This window comes from Oenanthe melanoleuca, chromosome 5 (assembly GCF_029582105.1).
Source record: "Oenanthe melanoleuca isolate GR-GAL-2019-014 chromosome 5, OMel1.0, whole genome shotgun sequence".
Taxonomy (NCBI): domain Eukaryota; kingdom Metazoa; phylum Chordata; class Aves; order Passeriformes; family Muscicapidae; genus Oenanthe; species Oenanthe melanoleuca.
The window spans coordinates 30,554,949-30,572,938 of record NC_079339.1 but is presented as its reverse complement, the minus strand read 5'-3'; the positions used below and the strand labels follow the sequence as shown (position 1 = coordinate 30,572,938).

Genomic DNA, 17,990 nt, shown 5'->3' with positions numbered 1-17,990 from the left:
AATTGAAAGATATCTGGCCAGCATCTGGTGAGCACATATTTATCAAATATCACAAGTTAACAAACAACAATTATGCAAAACTGTTCAGTCTTCAAAACAGTTCCATAATTTGTTACCAATCTGAATAGTTTAGTAACAGCAACCTGCTGTAATTTGGCTGAATCAAATAGACACTACATTCACAAATACTGATCCATCAATTAAAATGTGATTAAAAATATAATTGAAGCTCATATATTTGTGAAACAAGCATTACTTACCCTTCCTAATACTGTGTTAAACAAAAGCAGAAATCTTTGGCTCTTTCTAATATTGAAATAATGGGGAAAAACATACCAAGACAGTCAAATTTTAATACATAAAAATGCTAAAAATATGATTTCTAAAACAAATTCATTGGAATCTGTGTTAGCACACTAGTTATCTTTCTCAAAAAAAAAAAAAGTTTAATTGCAAGTGTCATTCTTGCAAAATTTCACTGAACAAAATTTCCAACAAAATGTTAGTAGCAGCCAACAGCACTAGAAATAATGTTAAATTATCATTATTAGAGTAGTGGTAGGTACACATTTTTATTACATCGTTCTGTCCAAATTCATCTACTAGCAAAACTTTGACTAAAAAAGTAGAAAATAAAATATTTCTCTATCTTTTCAAAGATTTTCATATTAAAGCCACTTTGTCTCAAGTCTAGCTTTACTGCCATAACTAAAATCTAGGAAACACAAAAGCCCTCAGATGTCTGACATGATAAAGAGTTGTGCTAAGTACTTTTACTCACTCATTTCCTAGGTAACAAAAATGCCTTTTCTTCTAAGCTATCTCATTCCATTTCTCTTTTGAGCTTGCGAATCTATACCATTTTCCAGACTATGGGAAATACCAATTTAATGAGAAAAGAATCAATTTTAAGAAATGCCTAAGAATCTACTTTCACTGAGAGCTAGCAAATATTGCTGTTAAATTCAAAATAATTTTAAGATTCAGGTTGACATGTTCTTAAATCAAAAATTATTCAGTGTTAATTATCCAATTGATTTCAAAATTTTAAAACTTTGAAGATTATTTTTATTTTCAGACACAACACATTCTATATTAAACACTGAAAATACAGTTTTGTAGATGAACTTCATTTAGCTGGAAGATAATCAACTATTCCATTGACAAAAGAGAATTATTTAGTCTGCAATAATCAATGATTATTGATATGAGATCACAACAAATACACATAAACACCTCCCTTGAAAAAGAGATAAAAGAAGGTAAAAGAGTATTTTATTCACAAAGGCAAGAAATACTTCTTGGCAACAAAAGCAGAAATAATGATGACATTTTCTTCAGATCATTAGTTCTTCAGCAATTTAAAAATTCTGATAAATATACCTCTTTTCTCTGAAAAGCAAGCACTAGTTATCAACTTGCTTGAAACAGGTAATCATACAGCTCTCTAAAATCTGAATGACAATGTTCAGAAAAAAGGTAAAAATAGAATTTCCATGTGCATAGCTGTTTGTTAGATAAATGGTAAACACTTGATAAAATTCTCAAAAAGGAAAATGCTTAGAAGTATTCTCTAACATTATGTCTTTTTCTAGGGTTTTTCCAAATTCATTTGCAACGCTAACTTTAGTGATTATCACACATTTTATAACTTGTAGAAATGGTTCACTGAGATACAGCTTTACTGATCACGCAGGCTTATTAAAAAAATGTTTTTTTCCAATATATTTGACAAATTACTTTCATAGAGTGGGGGTAATACTTGGCCTTTGGGACTTGAGGAATCCAAAATCATTAATCGTGAATGGACTAACACAGGCTTAATACTATTTGCAAAGCTCACAGCTTTGATACTGTAAATATTAAATATCACTGTGAGATGGCAATGAAATTTCAGTGGGCTTTCAAATCAAATGCTCACACACTTAAAATGCAAAATATTTTTAAGAAAACATTCTGCTCACTTTGTATCTGACTTTTAAAAAGCACTCTTCTTAAAGCAGGTAAGTACATTATTCACCCTAGATCAAACCTTCAGGTGCAGAGTTTCACCCCATTGTTAACTAAAGCTACATAGTAGATTTTTGTGCATAAGACCATTCAAAAAAATAGGAACTGAAACAGAAGTCTGTCCAAGTACAGGACTTTTGCCTCACTACAAAGCTAACTTTTCTGCTGTCACAAAGTTATGCAGAAGACAACACACATGTGATCCAAATGAAAGGAAGTAGAGGGATGTAGCCAGTCCCCTGTGATTCCTTACTGCTGGCTCAGAGGTGTGAGAACTTCACATCAACTGATGTTATTTACGAGCATGGAATCCCACATCAGGCCACCCTGCAACTCCAAGATAACCAAACTGTGCAGGGAAGTGATCCCCAAGAGCACATAGATATCCAGTAGATATCAGAAGATGGACTACAGGCCCTCTGGAGCTCTCAGTGGTGCATGCTTGAAGCTTTTGCTACTTCAGTCATATCAGCTACATTCTCCACAGCGGGTGTTATACATCCACTTTAGTCATGCAGCTTATATATAACTTATTCCTGTTGCAGATTGACCAAACAGAAAAGATTTTCAGAACACCTTCCTAAATAAAACCCTTTGTGCTGTATTCAAGGTTGAAAATTTTAACCACCTTCATCTTCTGTGTTTGAATTCTTAATCACGTCTTATCCCAGACTAAAGTTGCACATGAAAATGTCAGAATTATTGTCATCCTGTAAATTTTATCATGCTGCTTTATCTGAGTTATCCTCATCTCCAGGTTTGAGACAGCAGAATACTTCTGATACTAACACACACAAAGCTCAGTTTACCTTTTCCTGAAGAGAGGAAGAAAGTAGGAGATATATATATATATAATTTTGTGCTTCAGGACTTCTTCAGGGGATAATCACACAATAGATATTTGAGTCCTCTGCTTTGCAAAGGGGAAAGCAGATCAGGCTACTGTTTGTCTCCCAGATTATCTGAGAATACAAAGGTTGTGCCTTGTCAGATTCCAATTACTTGGAAGGTTTCCATAAGAATCAATAGCTTTATTAAATATGCTAATAAATTCAGGACACTTTCAGTTCAGCTTGGGCACCATCTCCAGGCATGGATTGTGCATGTGAAGACAGAAATCATGAGAGAGAAAGTGTTAATACAATTTCAGAAAGTATGTCTCATTCCAGTACTTTCAGCATGGACTTTATATCATGTACCCATTGTATCCTTGGCAACTCGACTTGTTACTGAAAGAGACAAAATTGACAACTTAGATTTAAAGTTACAGGCATCATATACTTCTAGGCTTGGATATGGTCTGGAGCAAGACAGAATGCAAGCTAGAGAACAAAATATTCCAAAAGTTACTTGATGTTATATAAGGGCATAACAGTGCTCATGATATTTGACTGGATAAACTAGAAAAAGCTTTATCCAGATGCTCTCTACCATTTCATAACAAGGAAGATGAAGATAAGTTTTCCTTTTCAATGATGAGAGAAGTTCCTTATAATTGGAGTAAACAAGTACAAACCAGCAGAAGTAGCCCTTCCTCCCATCACCTTTTTGGTGGGGTTTATATTTCATCCTGGTTTTAAAGCAGTCATCATCTTATCTCTTCTTTATCTTCAAGGTACAGATGGCAAAAAAAAAAAGAAATAAATTGATTGTAAACATTTTCTTGTCAATAAATCTAAAAAGCAAATTTACACTAAAGAAGATTCTGAGAGAAAAAAAAATACTCTATTTTAAGGAAAAGTTCTAAACATCGCATTATTTTCCCCACAATCATCATACATTGTCCTTAACAATATTGATGCTGTGAATTAAGATTTTACCAATCATATTTTATTTAATATTTATTCATATTTAATCTACATTGAAGTGAGTTCTTCAAAATATTAACCTTGAGAGAGCAGTTCCTCAACATTAAATCAGACAATTTAAATTTCTAAATTAATTAAAAATGGATTTGTGAATGTCTATGATACAAAGTGTGTAATGAGCTTGAACATAATCTTCATACAGAGAGTCCTCTGAAAAATATTTTTTTAATGTTAAGGTTTCCTTTTGCAGGGGAAAGAAAAAGAAATGTGTGGGTTTAATCTATAAATTAAGTTATAAATGAAAACCTGCAAGAAAACAGGCAGGTTTCCCAAATAAAAGGCTACATGAATCAAAACACAAACCATGATTTTTAAAGCAGATCCTTGAGAACATCCTTTTTATAAAAAGCTAGCTTTGAATAGACCTTAACCTGACTGGACTTTTTGACCCTATAAATGACATCAAAACAATTTTACTCTGTTTTACCTGATCATATTCCAAAACAGCAGGTTTTTTCCTAGTTTGTTTCTTAATGACAAGCTGATAAAATACAGAGAACCTATCAAACCTAGTATTATCATCTGCTGCTTTTTTCTTCTAGTACACACTGCCGTCCATCAGAAGAAATAATTAATGGTTCTATTATGTATGAAAGCGTCATCCTGTCAGTTCAGCGACTGGTTTGAATAGCTCGTGTCTGCCACTCATTGATGCCATGCGTGCTCACTGTCCTGAGAGATGACAAAACACTACACCCTTTAGGATTTTTTTTCCCCTCTCTCTAAAGCAGCATTTCACATCTGTGTCTGACAGAAGCATGAGGAGCTGAGAGAGGCAGACCTTCATCATCCTTCACAGAATAATGTTGCATGGATTAAAAGTTAAAACCTGATGTCTACTGATCCTGTACATTTCCTACAAAAATCTAAAATGTGGATGCTACCAAAATGTGTAGGGAAATAACTTTTCAGTGTTGGAACAGCACCAGAAAACAGATGGAATTTACTGGATATCAAATATTTAAATGATTTTTTTTAAATGGGTGCTGAATGCTTGAGTTAACTGGGGTCAGTGAATTTGCCTTTTTTTTCTTACTTTTTTTTTTGGTGGGGAGGGAAAGATGCAAAGTTCACAGGTCCTTTCTGTTACCTGATCAGGGCAGAATTAACAAAAATCCTGAATGTGGAAGAACTCAGATATTGAAGATACCTGGAAATAACTGGAAACAACCAATACCACAAGAGCAAAGCAGCAGTGAACAAGAAGACGCTGTGGAAGAGAAATCACAAGACGAGAGTGCACAATGCATTTCAAATAGAAAAAAGCTTCCTATCTGCTGAGTGAGTCTCAGTATATTCTGACAGAGCACAGACAAAGCATCAGTCAAGTATCTCCTAGGTAAGTTCTTATTTCATATACTGCTTTGATTGTTTATCACATCATGTATGTTAATGTATTAAAAATAACTGAATTAATTTAAAATTCTTTATACTGACACTGAAGTTTAAATTCTTGAATGACAGATGTTCGATGTTCTTAGATTTCCTATACTGTAAAAATAACATCTCTCTTTTGATATTAAGGTTATTCAAAGGAAAAACTCTTAAATGATCTCTTGACTTATACCAGGGTGAAATATTTTCTAAGATTTAAATATTTTAAAATATTCAATACATATTTCCATGCATGGCTGTTTAAGAAAGAAATTTTTTAAATGCCATGCTTCTGTTAATAGTACCTCAAAACATTTATTGCACTTCATTATCAGTTTAATCTGGCAAAGCAAACATTTTGCACCACAGCACCAGATGTAAGAGGATATATTTTATTACAGAATAATAAATTTCTGTTTATATAAAAGAATATTAAATAAAGCTAGAAGTGTTGATCAGTTATTTATGAAAGATAAACTACAGCACAGTAAGGAAACAGCACCATGGTAATGCACCCCAAGGTATTGTGTACAGTGTCAATAAGAAGACTGGACATCCATTCACCAGTTAAACTATAAAAAAGAAGGTGCAGGTCATCTCATTTTTTTCACTCCTTTACAGCATTCACATGAGTCACATAGACATGAATTCTATATGAAAATAGAATGCAAAACATTTCAGAATGAGATTCTACTATCTATTAGGGCTTGAAAAATAAACACTGTACCTTTTAATCAAAAAATTACACTTAAAAGACATAGAGAAAGATACATTTTCTCAGATACAAAAACCTTCCACAACCCTTGAAATTAAAAAAGGATTAAGAATTTTATATCATTTAACATACCATTTATATTTTCACACTGGTCAATTTTGTAATCAATAGCAGCTTTGAAAAACTACATTTTTGCTGCTACTGTCTCTTACTGTTGTCGCACAATTTTTTCTATTTATTAAGATGCAATATTTCTTCTTCTAGAATTGTTTTAAGTATCTCCTCTACTTCTCTCTGTATCACTTCCCTTGTTTCCATTTAGCATATCTGATTATATGATATTTGTATTTAATATAACCTTTATTTCTTTCTGTTTTTTTCTTTTTATGTTTTGCTAACTTACTAAAACAATATCTCTCTAGCCTGATGCTTGCTAAAGACAGACTAATTTGCCATTCACAAATGCCAGTTATGAACCCTTCACTTATGCACAAAGCATTTAAGAATTCTAGCAAGTGCTACAAAACTGAACTTACTTGCCAAAGACTGGTAGAATAGTATGAGACTAAAAAACTCGAATGGATACAAGACAAGGCTCATAGTATAAGGAGTCAGCAACATATTCCCAAAATAATGGCAGGATAATGTGAAACAACTTCTGCAAGAAAGGGGTCATCTCATGCATATTACTGTGGCATACTTTATATATTTGAAACTTGTTCTACTAGTCACATTTTTCACTGCCATGGCAGGGGGGAAAACCCATTTCTCTAAACACACTTAAGTCTTCTGCTTAATACAGGCAAAGATATTTCTATTCTCCCATTTGTTGTATTTAATGAGAACTTCATGGAATTTTTGCTAGTGTACCCATAACTCAGCCATTTTGTTGACAAGTTGCAGAACCCTCTATATTTCCCCAGTTTCTGTCCTTTTCTTTCTCAATCATTTTTTCCCATGTTTCACTTCACATACCACCATGATTCACTATGAATTCTTCCTGCCTCCTCACAGCTCCTATAAAACAAGCGCTGATACCTTGTGTCACATCCAACAGACCAGGAAATATTCATAAGTGAGGAAGTAGGTTCTGTACAATATAAACTAAAATAATATGGCTGTAAGTTTCAACAGTTCACGATTTCCATAACTTGAACCATCAAAGCCTATTACAACCCAATAATTTGCAACAAGCAGCAAATGCAATATAGCCTTTGTCAGCTGATTTGAAAAGACAGCTTTGTATCTGCTAGATGTGGTTCAGAGTTGGATATTAAAAAATATAGAAAAACAAGAATTGGAATTCAACCTTTGTTTCTCCAAGTACTGTTCTCGCACTAGAAGTTTTGTTAACTTGAATGTTTTCTGAGTTTTTGCCTTCTCGTTTGTAAAAGATACTACTTTTCATGGTTTAAAAACAAAACAAAACAAAAAACCCGCCCCTCCCCCCAAAGCAAAACACCACTCCAAACTCTAAAAGTGTCAGCTAACCAACATCCTTATTTAAGAAAAATCAGGTGATTATTCAAAGAAGATCTCAAAAGGCTTACTCAAAATCTTTTGTTTTAGAAACCTCTAAACTGAGAACAGCAGTTAAGGATTTTTTAAGCTCAGTTGAAAATATGAGAAGTCTAAGAACAAGTGGAAAACTTACCTGTAGGAAGAAGCACTGGATAGAACTAACATTTTTTTCAATATATAATATTTTTAAATGGTGATTTTTTCAGACGTATTCATTAAAAATTTTAAGTCATGAAGATATATGCTATTTTTATTTTAAGTGCATTACTTCTCTCACTTATTCTCAAAGAATTCAAATGAACTAACTAAATGAACAGTTTATTATTAATTTCAAAACCTAATCTTCCATGCAATCAGAAATAAATACCAAAGAATCACAGAATATGCTGAGTTGGAAGGAACCCACAAGAATCATTGAGTTCAACTACTTGCCCTCTACAGGACCATTCCCAAGAATCACACCAGGTGCCCAAGAGTCACTAAGTGTTTTCCAAAATGTGTAATTACAGAAAATCATATCACCTGAAAGCAGTAAGTCAATATTTATTTTTCCCCCTTTATCATAATCAGTTGTTTAAGGATCACTGAGCACCTGACAAAGATATCTTTTCATTTCCACTCTGTATTGAGTTGTTTGTATATGTGAAATAAATAAACCACGTCACAAAATAACAACAGGCAATTGCTCAAAGAGAGAGCATCTGCTCAGCAAAACAGCATATGTGGTCCATACATACAGGACCCCCTTCCCAACTCATTCAGCAAGTAACAAATATTAAAGCAGTAAGATTTGGTTTAATAAGTTTTTTAAAAATTATGCGAATTAGACACAAACCAAAAGTGCCCACTGCCCGTTCTGGGCAGATATCAGCTAAAAGAAATCCACAAATAGGAGCACAGATTTGGAGGTACATATATTGCTGAGCTGTTGGCCTAGCTTCTGCATTCACTATCAGGTCTATCAAGACTACTATGTTAGAGGTAAAACGTAAGATACTTTTACACTTCCATCCTTTTATTAAAAGAACTTATATCAGCTAATAGAAAGTAAGGAACGAAATCCAGAACTTATGCTCCTATAGTTAAATCACTGATTCAGTTAGCCTATTTTACCTTGAGTTACAAATGAACACAAAATTCACCATGGCCATTTACGTCTCTCTCAAGCCTTTCATTAAATAATCCCCTGCCTCCAAAAATTACTGTAATGAGAAAAAAGGCACTAAAACACTTCAAACCATTTGCACTATAAATACATGAGGGTAATATTATGCAGTACTGCCAACCAAATGGAAAGAGCTATCTTTCAAAAATCCAAACCAACTGATAATGGTTATATTCATAAATAAAAAAATTAATCTGTATTCATATATATATTTTAATATATATTCATATATAGAGAGTTGGTCTTTTTGTTGGTTTTTTTATATTTTTTTATTGTTATTTTTGGAGCTTTTTTGTTACTTGTTTCTATTGGGGGAGGTGTTTTGATTTTGGCATTTTTTGGGGGGTTTTTTTTAATAAACAGGCAGAGCCAGTTCACACAAAACCAGTATACGGCTACAGGTGACAATGCACAGGGCAGACATTCAGGTCTCTATCAGTACAAACTCTGACTTAAAATAGAAGCACAAGAGCTTACATACATTTATGGCAGATGCTTTGGGACGGGTCTGACATGGCAAAGCAGCATCCACATAGAAGGAAGATTTGTTACAGCAGATGCACCTTTGTGTTCCTGGCAACTCAAAACCTGCAGCCTAACAGCCTCAACATACATCTGCTCAGCTCATTTCTCACTTTGTTTGTGATACCTGGTCCTTGACTAACTTTCAGTCCTGCAAGGGCTGCCTCCACACTTTATATCTCAGTTAGCCAAATCCTATATCAGCTTTTCCATCCCTTTTTTCCCAGAACTGATACCAAATTCATGGACCTACAGTTACCTAAGTAACTCCATTTAATAGGATTTTTCTCAGTTCTAGAAAGACACTCCCTAGACTTCTTCAATATTCCTGAAACTATGAGACATTATAAATACCCATTTGTACAGTCTGCCTCAATGAGCAGTATTGATGCTTTACAAGGAATTCAACTTGCTATTCCTCTATATATACTTATGTATCAGCCAGTGATGAATCCAGCAAGTGTGCTAAAAATCTTAAAATTACAGGAAAGTCAATTCTTTACAGGACCTCAATACCTTCCAACAGTTTTGAACTGTTAGCTTCTCAAATTTTAAATATTAATTTAGTGATTCTATAACAGCTTACAAACAGGGAAGAAAGAAGCGCATCACTTGGGAAAGGTCACACCATATTCATCAGAAGCTCCATACAGCCCCAAATTCTGCACAACAATAACCAAGAGCATGAGTCTAAGGATGACTGAAATCAGGGTACATACACAGGGATACTTCCTCAGAAGCATTCTGCCTGCCTCTAGCTATTTGCAGTTCAGGGATTTTTTTGAGCCTGAGATAATGTCTTATTTATAAGATAACTCTCGAAGTGCTTTTCCAGTTGTTTTTAAACCTGCAAAAAATTTCACTTTCCACAACATCCTGTGACAAATTTCCATATTTAATTATAACTCATCAATCAAAATACCTTTGCTTTGAATTTGCTGCCAGATAGTTTCATTCAATACTCCCTACTTCTTCCACTAGCAGAGACAATAATAGTTTCTTATTTATCATATTAATCCTTCCATGATTTCACACAGGGCTATGGCATACTGTTCTTATCTGTCCTTGCAGTTGAAGACCTCTATTTTACTTTACTCATACCACCCTTAGCCATGCCTTATACGTAAATTTTTCTATACTGTTGGTTGTCCTGCTGGCCTTTGCTGTATCTTTCAATATTTCTGTTTCCTTGTGGAGCTTCTAGGATCCAAAGTGCAAAAAGCTAAACGATGTGCCTGTGTCACTGATTAATATGGTGACATGGTGATGTATTTTCTGTTTTCTTCTCTATTCTTTTCTCAGTTTCTTCAGTTCACTTGCTTTCAACTGGGGAGTAATAACAATCATCTCAGGTGACTTTAAATGTATAGGGACTGTTTACATGCACACACATACTGTACTTCACTTAATCTTCATCTGCAGAGAATTTAATCCGAAATTTTTCTGAGTTTTTTCTGCAACTCTCTGCAGTCATCAGGCTATACGGAATTAGAGGAAAAATAAGATACACACTTGTAAAAGTGAAGGAAACAACTCATCAGATTAGCTCAAGACCTCTAAATCTCGAGCTGCATCACTGAAACTCACAGAATGGTTGGGGTTGGAAATCCACTCTGGATCTCTGGAGATCACCTAGTGAAACTTCCTTGCTAAACAAGATTCACCTAAAATGGGTTACACAGGAACTGGTCCAGGCATGTTTTGAATATCTCCAGAGAAGGAGACTCCACAATCTCTCTTGGCAACTGTTCCAATGTTTCTGGGACCCTTGAAATAGTTTTTTCTCATATTCAGATGAAACTTCCCATGGTTTCAATTTATGTCTGTTGCCCCTTGTTACTGGACACCACTTGAAAAGAGTCTGGCCCCATCCTCATCACCTGCCCCTCAGACATTCATACGCACTGATGAGGTCCCCTCCCAATCATCTCTTTCGCAGGCTAAAAAAGGCCCAATTCCCTCAGCCTTTTCTCATAAGAGATGCTGTCTTGCTGCCCTTCACTGGACCTGCCCCAGTAGTTCCATCTCTCTCTTGTCCTGAGGAGTCCAGAACTGGACACAGCACTCCAGGTGAGGCTCACCAGGGCTCAGCAGAGGGGCAGGAACTCCCTCGAACTGCTGGCCATGCTCTTCCTAATGCAGCTCAGGATCCCATTGATCTTCTTGGCCATAAGGACACACTGCTGGCTCAGGGACAGTTTGTTATCCACCAGCATCCCCCAGGTCCTTCTCCACAGAGCTGCTTCCCAGCAGGTCAGCCCTCAGTCTATGTTGGTCCATGGGTTATTCTTCCCCTGCTGCAGGATCTTACACTTACCTTTGTTGAATTTCATTAGGTTCCTTTCTGCCCAACTCTCAAACCTGTTTAGGAATGCTGGGTAGCAGCTGGGTATTGTCCACTCCTCACAGTTTGGTACTCTGTCCCTCCATGCAGGTCATTGATCAGTAAGTTTGAGAAGACCCAGTACTGAGCCCTGAGAGACAATGCCAGCTACAGCCCTCTAACTGCATCCTGTGGCACTGATCACAACCCTCCAAGCTCTGCCATCCTGCCAGTTCTCAATCCACCTCTCCATTTACTCATCCAGCCTGCCTGTCCTGAGCTTAACTCTGAGGATGTTATGGTTCACATGTCAAAAGCCATGTCAAAGTCAAAGCAGATATGTTAAAATCAAGACTGACAAGAGCTTTCGACAGTAGCTGTACTAAGAGATGTGCCTTAAGTTAAACACTAACTAGTTCACAGCTTGCTTTGATGACTGCTCATGTTATTCAGAAAAGTTCACCCAATCACAAAGGGTTTCCTTGGCTTTGTAATCTATTAATTTTACTGGTTATGCTGGGGTTAGCCTTTCATGTATGATTAGAGAAAACCTTGTCCACTATCTTTCAAGTCAGTAGGGAACTTAAGCTAGGGAAAGAAAAAACAGCAAGTTTCCCTTCCTCAAATTTGTCCCAAACTTTACTGAAACTGATTTTTTTTTATTATGCTTGCTATTGCTATTTCACATATTTTGCAAGTTAAAAAATGAAGGAACTATACTTTATGTTTCTTGGTAGAATTTTATCACTAACATCTAAAAGCAAATAATGAAATTATAATTTTATTAATAATTAAAATTATATATGTTTTTAAAACATCTTGCAAGAAGAGGATGAAATTGAATAATTTCTAAGTTTATCTGTGCTCAGCTGTCAGAACGAAGTTCATTTTTAATTCATGCTAAAATTTAGATCATAAATATTCTTTTCTCCTACTGAAAAGGTTTATAAAAACAGGTCTTTAATTCATACTCCCAATTTTGCTTCCCAAACGGGTTCTACAGTTCACCTCCTTAGGTTCATATAGTCACTGCAGCAGTAGAAAATGGTAGTATGTTAAAATACTTTAAAGTAGAAAAAATTGCAAATAGAAACACCCAAAAGAACAGGACTCTTCTACCAATAAATGAATAGACAAAAGAAAGTTCACATACATTGATACAGATAAAGTATTCTGAAGTACAGGCATTAAACACAAATAATCACTAGGTTTTTTTTGCTGTTGAGTTGGGTTTTTTTTAAACAAAAAGATAACATGACCAAATCAAACACTGTCGACACTAAAATGCTTTGTCTCTAGTTAAATGTTACTTTACACAGAGATATTTATAAAGACCAATTTTCCTTGACAAGCTAAACTGCGCTTGTAAGGTAAAGGTATGAGATCTGATGCTTTCAGATCACATTTCTACTAGTTAATTTAGTCATCTCATATTTGTAGGCAATTTTCCTCTAAGAGGCTAGATTATTCTTCCTGGAGATTTCTACTCTTCCTTCTTACTCTTCCTCCTCCTCCTCTTTTCACAATCAAATACAATTCAGAAAAATAAAGTTGTCTCTGGGACAGAAAGAGGATATATAAAAGCAAGAGCAAAAGAAAAATTAACAAGGCATTATGAAATTAATAACAGAAGAAACATAAAAGAAGGGGCAGACAGAACCATGTGGAGTTGCACAAAAGAAACTTTAAAGCAACAGAGGCTGTAGACTCTTATTTGCATTAGAAAATTTACTTGTTGACAATATTCTAACTGCAAATGTACATTAAGATGAATCAGAAGTAGGCATCTGGATTTAATCCAACTTTACCCAACACACTTGCATGTTACCACCCTTACTATTATCAAGAGCAATTCTAGTATTTTACTGATTCTGCAAGATCTTTCCCTTCTCACCAGCTGCTCCATTTCATGTTCCTGCCAACTCTTTTGCACCATTCATGTAGTCAAATCAGGCAATGAGATCCATATCTGGTGATGGGCCAAATCCATAATATCACTGAAGTGTCTTTTAAACTTTTTTCTTCAGAGGAAAGGAGGTGACCTTAGTTTATTATTGAGGGCAGAAGCAAAATATAAAGCAATTTTGAAATCTGTCATGCCAAATTCTATCTTCAAATTACTTTTGAAACATTAAGCAGACCTAGAAGAAAAAATGCAACCAACACTAACAAGGCTCCATTTTAAGAAAGTCAGGGGAAAAGTGCTGTTTTCCATTAGAACCACTTTGGTATATTTTCTTGGGCATTGCAAAGGTTACAGTGAACACTGCAATATCTGAGTATCTTTTCCTAAATAGTACAAATTGTATAGACTTGCTGTCTGGTACTGTTACTATTACACCCCTAGCACTTTATTTATTCAAAACAATCTAACTCAGATTACCTCTTATTACCAGCGAACTGTCAATTTATAACACTTGGCTTTCCAAAACTTCCATTCTGCCAGCATTCTCCCAGCAGAAGTTTAACTAAGTGTCTTGAATGAAAATGTCATTGCTATAAATACCTTCAATTATGGCCTCTAGCCTTCATGACACAAAAATCAATAGAACTATATCACAATTTTAAATCACTCCTATCTTGAAATAGTTTTTCCACCTTGGCCCCTTTCATTTTGTAGAAAGCTGATTCACAATTTTCAGCAACACATTTTCTCTGAATTGAGGCACATGCATATACTCAGTCAAAGAAACCCATATTATCACAGGCTGTTTCCAGTCAACAGTATAAAAAGAAGTAAAGAGCGTATGATCACATTCACAATCCAAACTATCTGCAGCACATTCAGAAATACCACACTTTATAACCTCAGACAACAAGTGTGTACTGTCAAAGGAAGGTCATCTGATTCACACTCCAGTAAAGGTTGAAAATTAGTCAGAATCAAATAAAATATAATTCTTCACCCTATTCTCACCCTCAAACATTACTTTTATTCAAAGAGTTTTTAGTTCACAATTTTCCACATGCAAGGGCTTGGTTTGCAAGAAAGGACAACAGGATAGAAAGAATTCCCTCAAGGCTAGTTAATACAACTCTTGTTTTAAAACAAGCTTTGGCAAGGTTCAATATGCCTTTGACATCCTTCAGGAAAATTACTCAAGTCTAGACAAAAAATAAGCCGTTTCAGAAGAAAAAAAAATTTTAACTGCTCGGAAGAGCCATTTTTGTATACAACACCCAGAAATGCCAAAGTTGCTACTTCCCTGATGAGCTGAGAGTGAACAATAGGCAGGAGAACACAGAATAGATGAGGAACCTACAAGTGATTCGGACAAAAATATGAGGCAGGGGAAGGGTCAAGAGAAAGCCTAGACTAGAAGTTGGATGTAGAAACCAGGAACTCTTGAGCAAAAGGAAACAACCTCAAAATTAATAGGTGTGGCTAAAACATACTAAAACCAAAAGCATTAAAAAAAGAGCAGGACAAGGAAAGCCCAAGGCATCATGACCAGATTTGAGGAGAAATTTCAGGATCACAGATGGAATAAGAAGGAAGGAGGAGCTGTAAATGAGATTAAGGAGCAAATAGGCACTCCATGTCCTTTAGAGCACTGTCTACTTCACAGCCCTTCTTTCACTCCAAAACTGATGCTTAGAAACAGCACTGTTCCTTGCCAATGAATTTCTGAGACTATTGCTTGAATAGGTTTTGCCATCTCTTCTGAAGGTGGTTCACATGCAGGCTGATCACAACACTTCTTTGGAATATGTATCAATGAACAAGGAAACATTCCTATCACAATTATTTTGTTTGTTAACAGATATTAGGAATAAATTCACACTTATGAGAAATAGAATAGCAAAAGTTGTCTGATTTCTACAATTAAGCCAATCTGCTACATCTCATAGTCGTATCATCTTTAATAAACAAAAACTTCTAGTTTTACAAAACTTTGTAGAATTTGTGTTTCTATTTTGTTTCTTTGTCTAATGTAAGCTGCTGAAAGATTGAACAAAAATATTTCATTTAAAACAAACACAGCTCCTCCAAATCAATCAACATCTTTTAGTATTACCATAGAAGTGATATCTATTAATGTCATTATTGGAAAAAATCCAGTCCTTTATCAATAAGCAAAAGAATGTCTCTGCTCTAAAAAGCTTACAGTCTAATTCAGGTGATTCAACAGTGGTCAGAACTTAAAAGAATCAAAAGTGTAAAAAGGAAACCAAAAGAAAAGAAATTAAATCAGTCAAAAGTAATATGCAGCAACAATAAAAATCAAAAGTTTTAAAAAAATCAAAGTGGGAATGGAAAAAAAAAAAAAAAGCAGTAAAAGTAGGAGAAAGTGAACACGAATGTCATGGCAATAACACACTGAACTTCAAAAATGAATACTGGAATATGAAATGTACCATCTGAGTACAAGAGTCAGAATAATTCAGTTTTGGTTAGGGGATTTCAGTGGCAGAAATGTCAGAGACGATGTGGCAGAAACATAGATGACCAAGATGAGGCCTAGTCAGACAGAACAGTTTTAGGGGTATTATAAAAACAAAGGACATTATTAAACTACAGAAACAGTGAATCAGGTGAATAGACATTTTTATCTAGGTCTCAAGCCTACAAATTCAAATAGTGGACATGACAACAGCAAGACAGGAATAAGGACAAATTGTTCCACATTTAAACTTACTGATTTGTGATTTCATAACCAAAACATACTTCAACATAATTCAGCAGAATTACCATCAATATAAAGTAGCAGCAAAAGATTAATGACCCAGTGTTAGAAAAGGATATTGGTCAGAAAACCTTCCAAATCCAGAAATCTGGAACCTCACAAATAGATTACTCAAGATGTGAAAAAAAGAATGGGGAAAAGCTTATCAGACTGATTTTAACAGGAACAAAATTTAACCTCTTTAGTCTGTGAATCTCACTATATTAAATTATAAGTTATAAAGCATACAAATTTCTCTGAAATACTGAAACCTTTCAGATTTTTTTAATTACCTACTAGTAATTATACAGTACTACCACTGATACTTAAAGCCACACAGTTCTAAGATATCAGAATGTTAAAATGAAGACATGTTATCCTACATTTATATTCAAATCATGGAGTCACATTATACTTCCACACTTCAATCATAGTTTTAGTTATATATTAGATAAAACTTAAGAGGGAAAAAGGCACAGATATGAAAGCATATATAATGAACACAGACTACCTATGACAGGAAAGCACATTTATCAAGAAAATGTAATTAATACTTAAAATCTGGAATGTCTTATTTTTAGTTCAGACAAAAAAAAAAAAAAAAAAAAAGACAGCTTGGCTTGTCTGATTAGAAAAAGAAAAAAAAAGATGAATTTCTGTAATGTTAGGAACAGTTCAGGAAGAAGCACTGAGCAGATGGAGAGCCAGCTTCCACTGATGCCAAGTCCTGTGATTTCAATGCAAATCTTTATTGTGGAAGTTTTTTTTTCTATTTGTTTGGGAGAAGAAAAGCGGTATAGGAGAGACAGGTTTTTGTTGGTTTCATATACCTACAGGTACATGAGCTAGAAGAAGTATCTCTTAGGTCTGGTAACAAGTCCAAACTTGCAGACTGCCCTGTTGCAAATAAAATATGTGCAAGTGGAAATGAGACCACTTGGATATGAAGCCTCCACAGATGGGAAATGTTATCTACCAGAGGACCATCAAAAAGGAAATGAAAGTTCTGATGTGCTGAAATGGGGCTAGAAGGAGAAGCAAAATAGGAGAGCATGCCATGGAAACTCAGAGAATGTTTAAAGAATGAGGCAGTGAAAAACAGACAATTTGAAGAAAGATGCGAGTAAAGCTCATACCTATTTAAGTCAGGAGAGCACAAACTAGCAATATTTAAGTGACCTGTTACCAATCCTTTGTGCAACAATGAATCTCCTTTCAAGATCAGTAACCGGCACCTGTATCTCAAAGCTGATAAGTGATAAGAAGTAACCAATACTGCTATGTTAAACACAGAGGTCATGCACTTGGGGAACAGCAAGAATATGGAAGTTTTGCATCAGATGAATTTCTTGGCCAATTTCTGGCCAAGAAATAGCCGAGTTGCCAAGCAAGTACCACTGAAAACAAGACCCTGATATATACAGTAATCTAAATCAACAACAAGTTAGGCATTTCTGTAAAGAAAGCTGATTTTTAGGTATTCTCTATAATTTTAAAATTTAAAGGATTTTTTTTTTAGTACTTGAACTATGCCCTGCTATTGCCATTCTTTTTGTTTGAGCAGAATTACCATTAAAAAAAGAAAACTGATTTACTCTTCAATCAACCTTTTTTTTTCCCCTAAGTCTCTACTTGAGATAGAAAAGTTGAAGGAAAACCTACTTTTAATGCAAGCCTTGCTCCACAAGTTTATCTGTTCAGATTTTCCAAGATGGCCAAAGGTCTTTTGTGTACTTCTAATTCTCAAGCATGTAGTGACCATGCAAATGACAAAAGTGCAGGAATGTATTGCAAGAGACACATCAAAATTAAACAGAAATCCAAA

General features: G+C 34.9%; 2 protein-coding genes across 2 annotated transcripts in view; one reads left to right on the top strand and one right to left on the bottom strand.

Annotated features, from left to right (window-relative positions):
• Positions 1-17,990, bottom strand: part of AVEN (apoptosis and caspase activation inhibitor) — a 79,029-nt gene that overhangs the window by 37,240 nt on the left and 23,799 nt on the right. The window lies entirely within an intron of this gene.
• Positions 4,504-17,990, top strand: part of CHRM5 (cholinergic receptor muscarinic 5) — a 47,396-nt gene continuing 33,909 nt past the window's right edge. The window contains exon 1 of the mRNA XM_056492740.1: positions 4,504-5,217. The gene's annotated coding sequence lies outside the window, so the exon portion shown is untranslated. The remainder of the gene's footprint in view (positions 5,218-17,990) is intronic.